Raw genomic sequence first — 20157 nt, 5'->3', positions numbered from 1 at the left:
CATTTTGAAAAAACCACGAAAATTCCATCTTAGCAGGGGGGGTGTTATCGATACCTCCCTAATTAAAAATATAAAAGTTGGCAACCCCGAAAGTGGCAACAATGTGAAAAAAAAAATTATGAAGAAGAGAGTCGCTCACCGGCTTCGAAAGACGTCGTCACGGACACAAAAAGAATAAGGTGGAATTTTCGAGGCGAGCAGGTGTCCAATACAAGCGTAATGGTTTTATTTTCTAGGTAAGATCCTTTTTATTCCCTATAAAATTCAAACAAGTAGATTATCGATCTCGATCGGTAGAGCTAGCCGGTAATAGGTATTAATCAATAATATTAATAAAAAATCGAGAACGATAACAAGACCTATTCGGGAAAAATAATCAGACATGGCTAAGGGGAGTGTTTGAGCTGCCAAAGGTACAGACAAAGCCAGGAGGACCGAAAAAGTTATTTGAAGAGGCTAGCGAACGAATTTAAAGACGCAAGACTGAAGAACTTCGATTGTCTGATATTCCTAGTAAAATTATTTATGCATTTATCTTAGTACCTACCAAAATTTATATTCTGTAAAGTAATAATATCACACATTTTTTTAATATACGTAGTTTTAACCAAATATAGTATTTTGAAACGATTTTCTGTGTTAAATAATTTTGGCCAGGTAGATCCAGCAAATACTCCTCTGTGCGTTGTTCAAAAAAGTTGAAAAATTTAGGAATTTACCGAATGGTTAACTTTAATCGTGAGTAACTTTCGAAGGAGTAGGTTTATCGAAATTATTCGATTTGGTTGCGAGAGAGATAAGAGAAAAGAAATATTTGTAAAAAGTGGCAAATTCCCATGTAGGTAATTTAAATGGGAAATTAATCATCTTTGGGGCAAGGTTTATTGTGAATATTAAGGGTTTAAAATGGTCTGTTAATTTATTTTAGACAATAAACTAAAAATTTAGAGGGCGTCGTGAGAGAATAAACGATCAACTTTGTAAATTAACAGACACCCTAGTGTATAGAGTTCATTCAATCAAATATTAGTATCTTACCTGACCATACTTTCTTCTCTTAATAAGTATTCCAATTCGTTACAAGCTTCACAAAAACTCATTAAATCAGTTGTGGAGAGATATTTAAAAATTTCAATCCATATCTCTAGAGGAAGATGAATCATTTTTGAGTTTAAAATTAAATTTTAAAATTTTCTTTCTCTCAAAAAAATGTTTTAAAAGAAAAAATATCAGTTGTTATTATACTGCACGGTGCTTCTCTTCGGATTTGGTACGTTTTTATATCACTTGAAAACACATGAAGACACCTGAATAAGTTATCACAAAACAGCCCAGACAGAATAACACTTAGCTACAGTAGTTACACTTTTTCTGGATATTAGAATTTTAGAATTAGAATAAGTGGGAGGGGGGTTAATCTCTGCGACCTTAGAGATCTATTGTGTCCCCCTTTCTTGAGTTATAACTCATCATACAGTCCCAGGACTTCCTACGGAGACCCGTGTCCCTCACAGTCGAGGAGCTACGACCCAGGCCGGGTAGACGAAACGGTAGCTTGTGTCGCCTGTTGGGTTTAGAGGTAGGAGGTAGGCTCCCGACCCTTGGAGGAGGTGGTAGCTTGTATGCCACTTGCGGAGGATGGTCTCACGCAAGTGTCAGCCACCTCTCCTGTAGTTCTCTTTGGGTTTGGCCCCTTGGAACTTTCATTGTTACTGTTCCCAGTGTCGCTAGAGGGTTTCCCCACAGCTTCACCGGTGATGTTTTTATTACTATTATTATCAGATCTCATAGTGTTCCTATGAGTCGCTAGGGACAGTCGGTCCCCTTCTACAGAGCCCCGCATGTAGAAGTAAGGGTAAAAATACAATGGGGTGCCCCCCGTGCCCCAAGGTTGAGCTGTCCGTAGCCCCGCCCGGTATCGTTATATGTCTTGGTGCAATTCCCTGGCCACGACACTACAGTCAGGGACAAGATGATGAGTGAGATGCTTCTTAGACCAAGCCAAGTGCTAGAGGGGATTCCCCCCAGCACCTGACCAGGAGCTTCCCCACCAACGACAAGGTCCCTAGGGGAAGTTTTCTGGATATTGATACACACTCTTTTTTTTTCATATAAGAGTAAAAACTTTAACAATTAGACGATGTTTGCCCACTGTGAATTGTCTACTAGCAACTGTCCTTTTAGCAGATATGTCAGTGTCTTAAATAATTTCTAAGACCATAAAATAGCCTGAGGCTTTACCTTACAATTTAATATTCTTAAAATTACTATTCAAGAGTAAGCGACAATATTTCGGGAAAAAGGTTAATAAAGCCTGGACATTACTATTGTTTGAATAGGCATGGACATGACTAAATAAAAACTAAATTATTTTGGGATAGTAATTCCTCCACGATGCATTGGTAATAATAAAATGTATAATTGCTGAAAATATTGTTCGGTCCTTTATGACAGTAAATGAGTTTTTTTTATGGTGGACAATTTCAATATAACAGCGTAATTTAATACAGTTAAACCCTGAGTAATTTATATTAGCCTGGTAGAAACCAGAGAGGAACAATTTTAATCCTAAAATATTGTAATATGAATATTTTATACCGATCTGGTCATCGAAACTGCGTGGTCTGGATTTTAACGCGTAAGATAGTGATGTCGACAGCTTAATGCTTTAATAATTAATATATTAAACAGAGATAAAAGTTGGGTTGATACATTTCTTCTACGCAATATAGCCGGATTTTGCAACAAAATTTCAAACCGCAGAAGTAAGCGTTTATGAAAAATGGTACATCTACGGTTGGGTTTTTATTTTTTACGATTAATTACTCATTTAAATACAGCTTTAATAAATTATTATTTTATTTAAAAGCTTATATATTATCTTCATTTCAGTAGTATACACGAAAGTTTTGAACATAGTTTATTTTTTCTACACACATTTTCCTACAAACGTAAAAATTGGCAACACTATATGCCGCTTTTTATTGTGTCTCTCTGTCTGTCAACCGTTCATTTATATTTATCTCTGTCGCCTGCAGCAAAATACAGACCATGCAGATGAAGTGACCAGGGCGAGTATATTTTTGTTGTGTTAATTAAATTTAATTTATATTTGTATACAGGGTATCCCAGGCTGAGCGTGCATTAGGAGTTTCTAGAGAACTACAATATCTAAATCGGAGATTTTTTGCAGATCATTGTTTCACGAGATCTATCGATTAAAAATATTTTCAATATGGCGGCACTTGCGGAAATACCGTACACGTCAAGCGAATTAAAATAATAGATCTCGCCATGTCATATTGTGACACTTTGTTCATATCATACATATATCATATTGTTTCACTGTGGTATGTCATCGATCATCATTTCCAAACCAACTTTGCGCCGTTTTTTTTCGATATTAATAAAATCATACTATTAGATATCACTAGAGAGCGAAAATACGAGATATATTTTTATAAATACACTTTTTAAACTCTTAAGGCAGTATTTATAATAAAGAAAATTCAAATATTTAGTTTTCTGACACATGGAAATAAATTCACAAAACATCCCCCTTTAGAACTTCGACTGTCATGTTAAGAAATGAAAGTAAACAATAAAGCGCCGCTCGTGTTTGTTGGCACTCAAAAAATTTTAATTGATGCTTGTATATATTTTTAATATATTTTTTAAATTTACATTTTTTTAATTGTAAAGTAATATATTACATTTAAAAGGAATATATTACATAACAATTATGTCAATGACAGGAATTCAAGCTTGTTTTCTAACATTTTTTAAATAAAACGAATTATAAAATTTCAATATATCTATATTTGTCGTAGGTATGAAAAAAGTAAAATATAAAATGGACAAACGCTTACTTACATTGCAATAAAACTTCCACTTTTAGTTTTGCAATTCAAACGCAATGTGACAACGAAAGCTGAAAAATATAACGGCACTTCTTGTTTTGGACCTGCATATCAACATTACGCTCTACTTTTATGTGTTTGTTGTTGAAATAATATAAAATATCTAATTACAACTTGTAAATTTTAATATTTTAACATGATTTTAACTACTTTTGACAATAACTAACTTTTTGTTATCAAGATGACATTTTAGACGGCAACTGACATATATGTCATAATTAAATATGTATGTAATATAATTTAAATTACTATAATGCAACTTTATACTAAGAAAACATTTATACATTCACAAAATACAACAAAGTCTAATAATATAGTTTGAAAATAATGAATATTGAATTAAAATTGAAAAAGTTAAGCGCGACCCCTTGTGTCAAAATTAGATGATTAAATTTTCGCAATTTTTACACCATTTGATGACCCGTGGCGCCTCTAGTGTTTGTTCGGGCGGTTGGTCTTTTACTCCCGCTTATGGCCATTAAAGAAAAAGTTCTAAAGGGGGATATTTTGTGAATAAATTGTTGATTGATGGACACTTAATGTCAAACGAAGCTAGATAAAATCAAGAAAAATATACGTTTTAAAAACTTAATCTTAAATAACTTAAAAACGATTTATTTTAGTCATAGGAACATGTATAGGCACAAAGTAACGAATTGAAAAACCTTTTCACTAGTGAAATAAAAAGGGGGTTTTCATTTGATAAAAAAATGATTTATGATCATGGTTAATAGCTCAATTCTATGACAGCTATTAGAAGTGGGCAAATATTGAACAAGTCGTTCATTTGAACGAGCATTAAAAATGAATCGTGAGATTCGACTCATTGCTTGCAATCCGGTTCGTTCAATCGTGGCCAGCACGGGTCCATAACATTTGAACGATGAGCCGTAAAAAAGAATTGTGATAATTGAATCGGATCACAATGCGATCGTGCGTTCAAAGTCCTGAGAATTGATTCATTGCTTACAATACGGTTCGTTCAATTGAATCGTGATCAGCGCGGATCTATAAGATTTTAACGATGAGCCGTAAAAAAGAATCCTGAGGATTGAATCGGATCACAATGCGATCGTGCGTTCAAAGAGTCTTGAGAATCCAATCGTTTCTTACAATACGATTCGTTCAATTGAATCGTGGCCAGCACGGATCCATAAGATTTGAATGATGAGCCGTAAAAATCGTGAGAATTGAATCGGATCATAATGCGAACGTTCGTTTCTATGGCGCGGAGCCGACGCGCAGCGGTGGTATAGGCATAAATACTGGCACTATGGAGGGCTGTAAAAAGGAGATTTATCGACAATGGGCATATTTGAAATTTCTGTCCCTACTTTAAAGCAAGTTTCTCGGTTTGACACCAGAGGCACTGTAAGCGTGTGAGATTGATCATTTTCATTGTTAGTATACGATTTAACTGTGTTTTTACTAGTTTTTTTTTTAAATTTAGAGTTAATTTATTGAACTATTAGCAATGTACCAATGAGTATGATTAAAAAAATCCTAAACGATAGATCTTGCTTCGTACCTGGCTGTATAAGTGGAACTTACAGTGGAAAAAAGACAAATAAAGAACGGGGTGAAAGAAACCCAAGCCTTTTCAAAGGTCCTAATAAGAGTAATTGTTTTTCTAACCTCAAAAAATATATAAAATAATTTTATTGCAGTGATCTCAAATCTCAAAGATTTAGCCGAGTATTCGTACGATCCGTACTTAAAACGATAAAACATTAATTGTAGAATATATTAATATCAAATTTACATCAATAACTTCAAGATTGACGACGTACCTAAAATGTACCATCACCGTTTATAGTTTTAAAAAAAAGCGATATTAAACGAAAGCGAGGTGGCCGGCAATAGTAATCGGTATCGGTATTTCCATTTTGTTTATGTTATATTAAATAACTTAACGGATTAACAAGTCTGTCGACTTTTTGCTCGTTTGCATAGTGTGAAAATCACATATCAATTCACGCTTTCTTCGCAAAAAAAGTAACGATCGTGATATGTGATTTTTAAATATCAGTGAAAAAATCACAGTTCGTGAAATATCGCTCATCTCTAGTGCATATTGAAATGGAGACTTTCAGGAAGATCAGCTGAAATTAATCGATTTATATAAAGAAAAACCAATATTATGCAATCCAAAAGATAAAGAATATTAAAAAAACACGATGTATGAGTAGATATGTGAATAAAACTTGGGAAAAATGTAAAAAAAATATTTCTCTACTGCCAACATACAGGAAGGAGATTATTATAGGAAGATTAATTATTATTGAATCTTGTTACCTAGTAAATTAAATATACAGGGTGAGCCAACGATAAAGTTCATTATTTTATTTGTTTTGAGAATTATTAAAAAGTGTTTTAGAATTATTAAAAAAATAGAAAAACTGTAGAAAAGGTTAAGATACACATTTTAAAATTATTATCAGTATACAGGGTGGTTCAAAATAGTGTTACGGATATAATATGGTTTTTTAAATGTAATACATTATTTTTTTTTATTTTTACATTCTGCGTAAAATTTTATAACTTTTTATATATGTATAATGCGAGGTATAATGTTATATACCTAAAACTAATAGTTTTTGTAATATTTCAATTTGCTTAAACAAAAAATGTTAGATTTCAGAGACGTAAAAAATTGTCATTAATGCTATTGTTTCTGAAGTTGGAGTGCTAAAATTTGTTAGGATAGTTTTATAGGGACGAAGAAAAAGATATAGGTAAAGATATTTGAGTTAGATGCTACAGTGTGTTCAACGTATATTTATGAATTTCGACTATTTAAAATTAAATAATCTCAAATCTTTTAAATGGAACACCGTATATGTATTATCATTTTTTAATAGAATTTACAAATTTTGCGTTACTGGCACTTTTTACCGTACCGAAATCTATTTCTTTAAACAAATTGAATTATTACAAAATCGATTATTTTAGATATATAATATGATATGCAAAAAAAAGTTACCGAATTGCACGTAGAATCTAATAATAAAATAATAAATAGGGTATTCCCATTAAAACATACCGCGTGTGAGAGAGTCAGAGTCTTATTTTTTCTCGAATAAAGTAAAAAAATACCGAGGGTCCCATTTAAAAATCACATGTTGTAGTCATTTCGTGAAACCGGAAGTGGCCGAAAACAATTGAATATGTCAATCAATCCTAATTTATGTCATATACTAGCATACCAAATCTCGTTTTTTTATCTGAAAAAATAAAAAAAGTTATAGGGGTGAGCCACTTTTGAGACGCACCCGGTATATCCGTAACACTTTTTGAAGAACCCTGTATACTCTACAGTAATTTTCAAATGTGCTTCCTAACTTTTCCTATAACTTTTCTATTTAACATTTTGTTCTAAAAAACGGATTTTGTAAAAGACGTCGCGTCGTGTCTCGAAACAAATGAAGGGTAAAAGGGGAAAAAATCGACGATGAATAAAATACGACAAACCAAATATCATGTTAAAGTAACAAAAATTTATTACTTGTGCGTTATTATTTGCTGCAGGTTTTTCATCGGATATGTTTACACAAACCGGTCACCTTTCACTATGATCCAATTCGCTTGTCTCGCGGCAGGCTTGAGTCAAAAAATGGATAGAAAATGTCTTGTTCTCGCCTCGCACTCGTCTTGCTCTTGCCTCGCTCTTGTCTCACTCTTGTCTCGCGCTCGTCTCGCACTCGACTCCTCAGGTCTGGACGCACCATAACGCTGCATACGCCAGCGGTAGTTAATATATTAATATAAAAGACTACATATATTAAATTAATATTAATTGTTATATACAACCCACTTCCGTGTATTAATAGTATTTATATATGTATTGGCCAACATTAATAGAGTAAATATTATAATGTAAAAAAATTCTGACAAAATTGTAATGGTGCGTACAGACCTGAGGAGTCGAGTGCGAGACGAGAGCAAGACAAGAGCGAGACAAGAGCAAGGCAAGAGCAAGACAAGTGCGAGACGAGAACAAGACATTTTCTATCCATTTTTTGACTCAAGCCTGCCGCGAGACAAGCGAATTGGATCATAGTGAAAGGTGACCGGTTTGTGTAAACATGTCCGATGAAAAGCTGCAGCAAATAATAACGCATAAGTAATAAATTTATGTATCTTTAACATGATATTTGGTTCGTCCTATTTCATTCATCGTCAATTTTTTTTAACTGGTTCCAAGAGTAATAACTTTTCGTCCTTGCCTGTATAAAACTACTGAGTAAAAAAATATACATTTACGACGTGTTTTACATGAAAAAGGTCTCTTGGTAAAAATCGCTACAAGTAATGGTTTTCGAGATATTTGGAATCGAAATTATCAATACCTGTCATCATTGACATAACTTAAACATGTTATTTAGTCAACATGTTATTAGACTGAAATTATAAATTTGAAATGCTTTTGTGCCAAAAGTTCAACAAAAACTGTATTACATCGTGTTTTTTTTTTAATATATTCTTTATCTTTTAGATTCCATAATATTGGTTTTTCTTTATATAAATCGATTAATTTCAGCTGATCTTCCTGAAAGGCTCCATTTCCAATATGCACTATAATATCAGAGCTAATATCTCGCAGTCGAGCGAGCCTACCAAAAACACGTCCAGACTTGGCTGCGAGCTGTCTTTGATCGGCCGTTGGAAAACCGACAGGGAACGGATAGCAACGAGGCTCCGTAGGTTGTCTCGCGAGACGGTCGCGAGACGGTCGCGAAGCTCTTGCGAGACCCCTCCATCCTTTGAAAAACACCGCAAATTTGGAATGTCTCGCGCTCGTCTCGCACTCGACTCCTCAGGTCTGGACGCACCATAAGGTAGGCGTCGCCAGTGGCGGCTCGTCAGCGGAAGCAAGGGAAGCAAGGGACCAATTTTTACTTTTTACTCTTCCATCACTTAATTTTTGGGGAATCCGAGTTATCATATCACTTTAACCTAAACGTACTTAGCCAAAACTGAACAAGCCGATTTAGTTTTCATAAGTTTCTAGCCGAACGCGTGCCGAACGAGACGCCACGCGCCACGATCAAATGGCAGCAAATTTTACAATGACGCAAAATGGTTCCGTTCGACAATAAATAAAGCCCAAATATAGGCAACCAAACATGTCTCACCTGTGTAATTTGCCTGAAATTTTGTCTAGTGTATTACGGGCTGGAAGCATCGGCAAAACTTGGTTCCTATGTGCTTTTTCGGACATAACAAAACCTAACCTTTGTCTTTCGTGTTTTTACTGTTTTTCGGTATAGTAATAGCGAAGTTTTTAAAGAGTCATACAACTTATTTTGTTTAATAGTGACTATTCCCTCCACCAGCGTTTCCGTTGAATGAAGTTTTTCATGTTTAAATAGAATTAAAACCTATTTGCGACATACAATCACTGAAGAAAGACTTAATAACTTGGCCACAATTTCAATTGAAAAAGAACTTTTAAAAGACTTACTCAAATTAATTAAACCCTTCTATGAAAATATAATCGACCGGTTTGCAAGTTTAAAATCCCGAAGAATCAACCTGTTATATAAGAAATAGAAAGTTTGTTTTGGTAAGTACATTTTTTAAATTACAAAATACCTTTGTATTCTGGATTATTTTATTACTGTAGGCAGCAGAAAATAGTGCATCACACTAAGAACAAAAAATAGGATTAGACGCGTGATTAGTATACATTTTTTGAAACACCAGATCCGAGTCATTTCTTTTTTAAAATCATTCAAATTTTGTGCTGTTTGGTCCTCATTAAAATGTTTGAAAAGTTTTTTTGTCCTCTTAGATGCATAACGTTTTAGGATTTTTTTAACAAAAGTGACAGGGGGGGGGGTGGGTATTTTTTTCTATTATTGCTTCCCTACTTATTTTTGCCACGAGCCGCCACTGTGCGCCGCCTACCTTGCCTACCCTGACGAGCCGCCACTGCCAATATTTATTATAAAATGCAAACGATAAGAAAGTTATTTACAAGAAAAAAAAACTTATTTTTACTGTGCTTAGAACGGGAGTATCTTTAAGTATTTAATTTTCACGTTAATATTTTTGTTAAAATAATATCACCGACTATTAAATGTCGGACTAAAAGACGAAATCGTGTTTTTATGCAACTGCAAATAAATATTGTTGGCCTCTGCTCAGTATGATAAAAAAACGGCGTCAGCGTTAGTTATAAAACGAAGATCGCTGTGATTTTATATGTAAAATTATATGGGGAACGTCACCGATGTTCATTTCCAACATTAAGGGCCCTCCAAGCCAACTGGACGCCATTTTTTTCCATCATGCAGTATTATATACTATTTATTATGATTATTAAATCGAAATTAAAATATGGTTCTAAAAAAATATTAAATCGGTATTAAGAAGTCTTTAATAAATAGTATATATAAATTAGATTGATAATTTAATATTATTGTGTGTGTGGTAAAATAATCAATCCAATTACGCCAGTGTCATATACTGTTGAAAAACAAACGAAAGGACTGTATATTTCATTTTCTGGTCCCTTAAGTAGCTGTCCTACCAAATTATCGCCGGTGCGTAAATTGTGTATGTGGTTCGTTCAAATAAACGAATCGTAGGAGCCGGTTCAATATGAGAAATCGAATCGTGTGATTCGATTCACTAAAAAGAATCGTAATGCCCATCACTAAAGCTTGATTTTCATGCATCCATTATACGTTGATACGATGGTCCGGCGGTGCTCTGATTGGTCATAGCGTTTTCGCGCCACTTTTCATCCGTAAATATTTTACTTCGGCCCGTCAACGGACCCGTTCATACGATAACGGACGTTTTGACACTTTTTTGACAAATTTAATCTAACCTTAATAAAAATATAAGTAAAATAGCAAAATCGTTATGGAAACGAAAGTATAAAATAACACGAACGTATATCTGATGAACGGAGGCATGAAAATGCAATAAATATAAAAACTGCATCAAAGTCTTTAAATTCTACCAATAAAATTAATATCGTATCAACGTATCGTCGTACAACGGATGCATGAAAATCAAGCTTAACAGCTATCGCCATTATTATATGACATTCAAACAATTTAATTTTTGAAATAGATAGTCATATATGTCTTCCCTTTATGTTACAATGGCTGTGGTAATCACTAAATTTGAATTTAGGCTAACAATTTTTTTTTTGGGAGGCAGATTTTTTAGCCCAAAAATTTTAAATATTTTTTTTTCTCAAAAACAGTTAGCGTTAGGGATAGAGTATTTTATTATCAAAATTCGCAAAATTTTACAGAGAATTTAATTATGTAATAAAAAACGGAGGCACCCATTTAAAATAAGAAAGTTGCTGTCAACTTCCGTTGTAAAACAATGATGTGCTAAAAATCTCTGATCTAGGCTAATCTAGGTATTGTAGATCTCTAGAAACTCACCCTGGGACACCCTGTATATGTTAATTAGTGTAGGTTAATTAGTTTCATATGTTTTATTTTGTATGTACCTATTTGTATTTTATTTTATAAAATTTAAATATGATGATTCTTAAAAATTTTTACAAACTGGTTCCGCTCAGTGTTAAAACTGATTAGTAATTTACAAATAATAATTTAAAATCTAATTAAATCTAGGCGTTGTTACAACGATTCAACAAATCAAGTTTGCGAACAATACAATTTTACCTGATAAAATACCTAATTTACTATTACTTAAAACTTAACTTACTTAACTTAATATTATTACTATTTACCTAATTTTATATAAATTTAAACTTATCATTTATGCTTTACGAGTATTAATACTATTATTTTTGTAAAATATTTTTTTATGGCCATTACTCCAATATTAATGTTTCACTGTAAAATTATTTTTTGTTCTTTGAAACCTAATTTGTTACTATTATTTCATTTTATAATTGGCTCTAAATTAAAAGGGCCCTACACGTAACATCTGAGAGATTTGAACTGTACAGGGTGGGTTAAACTGGACGCTTTTAAAGAGAAACACCCTTTTCTCTAGGAGATAGACGAGTTACAGAAACAGAAAAATTGTTTTTTTTTTATTTGGGACACCCTGTATATTTTTAATTAAATGAAAAGAACTTAAAATTACCTTTCTAAAAATATAGCACACTTCATATTTTGTTATAATCCCTTTCAAAATACAGAATTTTTAAAAGTTCGCCACTTTTAACTAGTAGGCTTTGGATCCCTTACTGATGATCTGTCCCTAATGGAACTCGAAAACATATTTTTTCGAGTTCCATTAGAGAATAATTAAATAGCTAACCAAAAACCAGCCGTTGGTCTTCGAGACTGCCGGACTTAGTGCCTATGGATATCTTGGCGGAAGAATAAAGGTTCTTATTTTTAAATTGCCCGTATAATCTAAACAAGAATTAGAAGTACTTAGCGGTTATGTGAGGGTATCTTTCACCCCTACTGAGTTAATGAATTCCACCAGAAATGTTCAATAACGGCCCTGTCTGTACAGACAGGGCCGTTTCATTCAAAGCCTACTTATTCCAAGTGGACGAATGTTAACAAACTCTATATCCCGAGGAGGAATCGAGCAAAATATCGAGTGTAAAAAATAATTTTTTTTGTTGATAATTCTTAAATTATTCATTTTAAAAAAATTATACTTAAACCATTAAATTCTATGTGAAAAGATGCTCTGGAAATGTTTTAATAAAATACAAAATTTTCCATACCAAAAAAGTTACAGCGATTTATTAAAACTGCACATTTTTGAAAAACACCCCGTAACTCCGAAACGGTAACAGATATCGATATGCGGTTTCCATCATCATGTTTGTGACAAAAATTGAGCTCCAGACACCGATATTAGTTTTCGTCTATCTCTTATAGAAAAGGGTGTTCCCTTTAAAAGCGTCTAATTTGGTCCACCCTGTACATCTGTCATCTGTCATCAAAGATCATAACGTGTAGTCTAAACCTCAACGTGTAGTGGCGGTTTCGATAAAGATTTCATCGAAGAGATGAGATGTGCGATCTTTCAACATGCTGGATAATTTTAACTGCACATATCACACATATAGTGCGGGAAAAGTCCTTGACATATTAGCACGACAGAGATAATGTACTTACTATAAGGAATGGAAGCCTTGGACAAAAACAAGATTAAGATTTTCTCTTAATGCATTTAGTAATATGGTAATTTTGTTTAGGAATCAAGTCTAATTTAAGAAAATGCAATTATTACTAATATACAGGGTGGTCCGAACTGTATTCCGGAAACTTCGGCAGCATTTATTCTGCACATAAAAATAAGCAAAAAAGTTCGTATAAATGTATGTCCTAAAATGTTTAGTTTCGGAGATACAGGGTGTAGAAGTTTCATTTTTATTTCGATTTTTTCCATATAATTTCTGAAGTAACGTCAATATTTGGATGAAAATTGATGTCTGATACTTTTTTGACATGACAAATTTGATTTTGATGTCAATATGACTCCTATTTGTAGAGGGCGCCACCTACATGTGTTTTAACTGTTTTAAAATTAATAACTTTTCGTCCGTACCTGTATAAAACTACCGAATGAAAACATATATATTTCAGTGACTTTTTACGTAAAAAATGTATCTTAGTAAAAATCACTACGAGCAACCGTTCTGAAGATATTTAGAACGGAAATAGTCAATACATGTCATTATTGATAAAAAAATAAATACGTTGAGTAGATAGTTGAAATAACAAATTTGGGAAATATTTATTTTTTTATATTAATCATAAATTTTCTGCGAAAAAAATGATGATAAAACAGTTTCTGATGAACTTTTGGCACAAAACATTTAAAATTTATGATTTCAGTCTAATTATACTATTTAGTCAACATGTTTAATTTATGTGAATGATAAGGTATTGATAAATTCGATTCCAAATATCTCGAAAACCACTACTCGGAGCGATTTTTACCAAGAGACCTTTTTTAGATAAAAAAGTTGTAAATGTATATTTTTTACTCAGTAGTTTTATACAAGTACCGACGAAAAGTTATTATTCTTCAAACCAGTTAAAAAATACATATGTAGGTGGCGCCTACTACAAGTAGGAGTCATATTGACATCAAAATCAAATTTCTCATGCCAAAAAAATCCTAGACACAAATTTTCATCCAAATATTGACTTTACTTCATAAAATATTTTGAAAAAATCAAAATAAAAATGAAACTTCTACACCCTGTATCTCCGAAACTAAGCATTTTAGGACATACATTTATACGAACTTTTTTACTTATTTTTATCTGCAGAATATACTGTCGAAGTTTCCGGAATACAATTCAGACCACCCTGTATATACATATATATATATACAGGGTGAGTCTTAAATAAGTGCAAATATTTTCATGGCTGGTAGATCTCGATAACAGAAACATATTTTCTCTTTACCGTTTTTCAAATAAATCCAAATTAACCGAGTTATTTAAATTTGAAAATTTAAAAAAAATTGATTTTGAAAAAATTTTGAGAGCCATCGGATTTTTTCTGTATTTGCATCCCTTTTATTACCGTAACCATAGAGTAAAGCCGTAACTATGGTAATATCTGAGATTAAGAAATTATACCGTGGGAAAATTTGCGCTGAACAGGCAGTTCTAAAAAGCTTTCGTAAAATATACAGGGAAATTTAAAAGAAAATGCAGGATTTTCAACATCTTTTTTTAGCAAAAAAAACATAGACGTGTTCCTGGGCTCGAAATATACCACCCCTGAAAATAGTTGCACTTATTTAAGACTCACCCTGTATATAATTTACTTCTTGGATTATTGTAAGTTTTAATAAAAATTATTGTTGTAGTTTAGTATTCGAATATTGTGTAGAATTAAAAAAATAATTGTTTAAGAAATTAAAATATGGCGCTGTTAGAGCAAAAAATAGAAACATAATTTTTGGTTATTAATATTTTACATTTTTGTATATAAACTCGATTAAATTAAGTAACATTTGTAGTTTGCTGGAGGTAGTTTTTATGAAATTAGAGGTACATTTTGAGGGGTGGAGTTTCAAAAGGCCTTTTATTTCGTATTTAAGACTCACAACATGGGGAATGACTTGAATGTAACACAAAATTAATATTTATTTATTATATTGCCATTACAGCTGACGCATATCGTGGTACGTTATAATAGTAGTGTTCAAGAACACCATCACTAAAACGCTTTACCAGATAGTTGCGGAATATTCGGTTACGTCCTATTACTCTGGGTGCCCGCTCACCACGGGATAGAAGTCAATGAAAAAGCAAACGATCTAGTGAGAAAAGGAGCGAACACTCCACTATCTGGACTAGAACCGTTCTGCTTTCCAAGAGGAAACCAACTTAAAGCGGAACTCGAGAACCTGGAAGACTCCATCCATAACCTGGAATGAGCATCCTCCAACCCGGTCTAAGACACTCGAAACAGTTTCTCAGAATAGTACGGAAGCATTGTGTGTCCCGTCGGAAAGTTAATGAAGGGAAGGTACTAGAGGTACTAATCGATAGATAAAAACATCTAGTCCAATAATGTCGATGGTGACACGTTCACAGATGTTGCGTGTGGCTATGATGACGTCATCTAAGATGGCCGTCGCTTCATTATGAACCAAATGACATATCTCCCTGCTGAACCGATTCCAATTTATCTTATTTTGAGCCTTCAAGACAGACTTCATAATGGATCAGTCAGTCTTTGGGCACCTATAAAAAAATAAACTTAAACTTTGTTCTATCAACAAGAAACAAATAAAAAGTGAAAATTGCTGGATCCCTTACAGGACTTAAATGCAGACCGTTCTCTTTTTGCTTGACCTCTCATTGTCGCACGATCTCAACGTGAAATAGACCTACGCACAACCTTAGGAAAGTATGAAATGTCAGCTGTGCCCAGATCCATGTTTGCATTAGACGGAACAATGCATCAGTGCCCAGCTAAAAGTAAATTAATACAAATCTTGAAGTCTGTAGTGGAATCCACTGCCAAAGATTCTTTGTCATATCGGAGAATTGCAGGCTCTTGATAAAACTACCGCAGTGAAAATTTGTAAAGATCTTGCAGATTTGTTCGCCCAAAAGATCCAAAGGAAATACTGGCAATATGATGAACTTCATGTTATTTTCGACACGTACTTGGACGAATCAATAAAAAACCTTATTAGGGATAAGAGGCTTCATGACGGTGTCGCAACACAGTACAAAATATGTGACACAACTGACATATCAAATATAAATTTGAAAAAGTTGTTGTCACATACTCGTACCAAGGATCAATTAACCACCTATCTTGCACATACAATTCAAGTCATGCCAAGATATCAGCAAAAAAATATGTTGTTTCATGGCGCACTGAAGTTTCTGCGACGCACTACTCTTTGGATTGTTTAAAGAGTACTCAAGAAGAAGCCGACACAAAAATTATACTTCATGCTATTAATGCGAAAATTAGAGGTACAGAGACACTAGTGGTATTTGCTAATGATACAGCTATTTTAGTTTTGCTAGTGAAACGCTATGCAAGGCTTCCCAAAAACACCTTTTTTGTACTATCGTCAGGCGAGGTAATATCAGTTAAAAACATATATATTTCACTCGGACCACTAAAATCTTCAGCACTGCCCGGGTTCCATGCAATATCTGATGTGACACCACCGGAAGTTTGTTTGGAAAAGGAAAGTTGTCATACTGGAAGGCATTTGTTTCAGCGAATGAAAAAGAACTTACTGCCTTGCAAAAACTTAGTACCAGTGATTTAGTACCTGATGATGTTTTGCATCAGCTAGAAATATTTATTTGTCAAGTTTATAAAGCAAGCACTCTAACAAAATCACTTGCAGAATTACGATGGTCAATGTTTACTGCCAAACAAGCCCTTGGAGATAAGTTACCCCCCACTAGAGGTTCCCTTGTACCCGCAATTAAGAGAGCTAACCTTCAAGCCTTTGTGTGGCCAAAAGATGATGAACCAAATGCAGTCATCCCTAATCCAGTTGGACACGGCTTGTATTTGGAAGAGGGAGGAGTGCTTACCCCTGTTTTGTGTGAAGAACCATGTGCTCCAGAGTATCTTCTTCAACTAATTAGATGTTCGTGTCTTAAAAATCAATGTTCACCACCATGTAAATGTTTAGCAAACAATATGCCTTGCATAGAGTTGTAATGCGGACCAATCAACTTGTGATAATTTGCATCCGCCTGATTTTGCCGACGAAGGTAGTGATGAAGTTGATAGTGATGATGTCGATTTGTAATTTTATTAATATACATATATGTGCAAATGTATCACTTAATGTTTTTTAAATACATGAACTTATATAACGTAGACCATATTTTTACCAAAATAAAATAACACAATATTTTTTTCACTTTAAATCCAATCAGCAACGAAAATATTATTTTTTTGCAATACTTTCAAGAATTAATTGTTTTCCTCTTTACATTACCTTTCTAACAAGCTAAAAAAAATGAAATCAGTTAAATAGCGGCGACGATAGCGCACATTGTCTATATTGCTATGGCGGCCACTTTGTTTAACGCACTCCGAACAAACGCATGTGACGGTGTCACCATAAAAATTAATGGATTGCATAATTTTTCTGATAAAACAACTCCACTGGCACCTTCCCTTCATGAAGTTTTCCACGGGAAGCTGTTTTTATACGTTGTGCTCCCCAACTAGAACTTAGGATGATTTTCCTTGATTTAAGTAAGAAGAGTCTTCGGACTGTTACCGGGTTTCTAATAGGACTGACTCCTCAACCATACCTCAGCAGATTGAAGCTGAGAAATAACGGCGAATGCAGATTCTATGGAGAAAATGGGAAAACACCAGAAACTTATCACCGAGACCGTATGATGAGTTATAACACGTTATAACTGAAGAAAGGGGAACACACAATAGATCTGTAACGTGGGGGTGATTAACCCCCTCCTAAACATTCTACATTCTTTAGGATTATACATGCATTAGGTTATACATATGTATTATAATGTTAAAAAAATATTAATAATAATATAAAAATACACATACATGCTAATAAACTACATAGTGTTACAATTATCCTTACTAATATTATAAACGCGAAAGTTTGTATGTATGGATGTATACATCTTTGTTACTCTTTCACGCAAAAACTACTGAATGGAGTTTAATGAAACTTTACAATAATACAGTTAATACATCAGAATAAGACTATAAATTATGGGTAGTTCGACACTTCGGTAGTTGAGTAGTTCGGTACTTCGGTAGTTAACGTATATCTTAGCCACAGCAACGCGTAGACGGGTCTGCTAGTAGTTTCATATAAAAAAACAATACAGTGAATTATTTAAAAAAAGATATACCAGAAAAAATTAAATCTTATAATACAGAGCCTGGCAATAGTTCGTCAGGCACCTGTAGCTCATATAATAAAAAAGTTAGGAATTTTGTTTAAGTGCAGACCTAAAGTATTTATTAGGATGTATTTCAGGAAAATATTTTAGCCTGGTTCAAGAAAGTGTGTGAGGATTGGGATGATTTTTTTAAATGGAACACCCTATATATTATTGCATTTTTGGCTTCCTTTTTGATCAGTTTACATAATCCTAAGATATTATTAAATATGTTTTAATAGTTTCAAAGATATTAATAAATAAGTAAAAAAATATTTTTTACAGACTTCTTTAAAAAAATTATTAAAAATACAAGAAATGTCCTGAAATCAAAACTATATTAGGTATTTAGTGTAGTGGGTATGTCCTTACTTTGCTACAAATATCGTAATCTTGAACCATACAGGGTGTATGAATATATAAATTGTATGCCAAACTTTTCAAATTATAAAATAGTTTTTTTTTCGTTTTTTTTCTGAAATACCCTCTATATTATGTCTCTATTAGATGGAGAATTAAAAAATGAACATTTTTTGTATTTTTAAAGTATATTAAAATTTTTAGCGGTTTCTTAAATATTCGCGGTTTTATTACATATGGCTCCTTCAGCGGTAAAATACCAGACAAAAATCATTGGGTGGCTTTGATAAAAAATTAGTGTTTTGAAAACCCCATATGTAAAATAATACCACGAATATCCGCAAAACCGTTAAAAATTCTGAAATGCTTTAAATACAAAAAGTGTTCATTCTTTAATTCTCTATCTAACAAAGAAATACTATACAGGGTGTTCCACTTAAAAAAAACGAAGAAAAACTATTTTCTATTTTAGAAAGTTTGGTATACAATTTTGAACACCCTGTATGATTTAAGATTACGATATTTGTAGCAAAGTAAGTACAGACCCACTACAGTAAATACATAATATAGTTTTGATTTCAGGACATTTCTTATATTTTTAATATTTTTTTAAAAAAAGACCGAAAAAATATTTTTTTTAGTTAGGTATTTATTAATATCTTTGAAACTATCAAAACCTATTTAATAATATCTTAGGATTATGTAAAGTGATCAAAAAGGAAGCCAAAAATGGAATAACATAGAGAGTGTTAAAATCATCCCGATCTACTCACACTTTTTTGAGCCATCCTGTAGAAGGTCAAATATTTTCCTGAAATACATCCTAATACATACCTTAGGTTTGCACTTAAACAAAATTCTCAAACAAAAAAAGTTTTTTATTCTAGGAGTTACAGCTGCCCGACGCACTAATGCCGAACCCTGTATAGTATGTGCCTTATGAACATACGTTCTTAGCACCTTAATAAAACTAGAGATGTGATAAAAATACAACTTACAACATTGTATACAGTAGGTACCTATTGCAATATTGTATTTTGTCCAATTCTATATCTATCTATATATACAGGGTGGTTCAAACTGTATTCCGGAAACTTCGGCAGCATATTCTGCAGATAAAAATAATATGTATGTCCTAATAAATGTAGGTCCTAAAATGCTTAGTTTCGGAGATACAGCCCAAGTAGCATTTGGACGTTATCTAACGTCGGGTATACGTCGCGTTCAATAAACCCGACGTCAGGTACCAACGTCGGTTCGACCACCTGACGACCCTTATTTGCACCTAAATGGGGAATACAGATTCGGGTCGCCTCGACGTCGGTATCTGACCTAATAGGGAATGTAATCCTACCAATTACCAACGTCATATTACGTTGGATTTTAGTTACTTAAAATTCGTCGCTAAGCACTTACGTTACGTTTGGTTTCAGATTCGCTACCAAGAATACATAAAAACCTAACCAAACTACCTAATTACAAATGGATTCATAATCACTCCTCGAATATAACTATAAGTACCTATCT

This window comes from Sitophilus oryzae, unplaced genomic scaffold (assembly GCF_002938485.1).
Source record: "Sitophilus oryzae breed Bouriz unplaced genomic scaffold, Soryzae_2.0 scaffold_1614_pilon_pilon, whole genome shotgun sequence".
NCBI classification, from domain to species: domain Eukaryota; kingdom Metazoa; phylum Arthropoda; class Insecta; order Coleoptera; family Curculionidae; genus Sitophilus; species Sitophilus oryzae.
Note: the sequence above shows the minus strand (reverse complement) of the source record.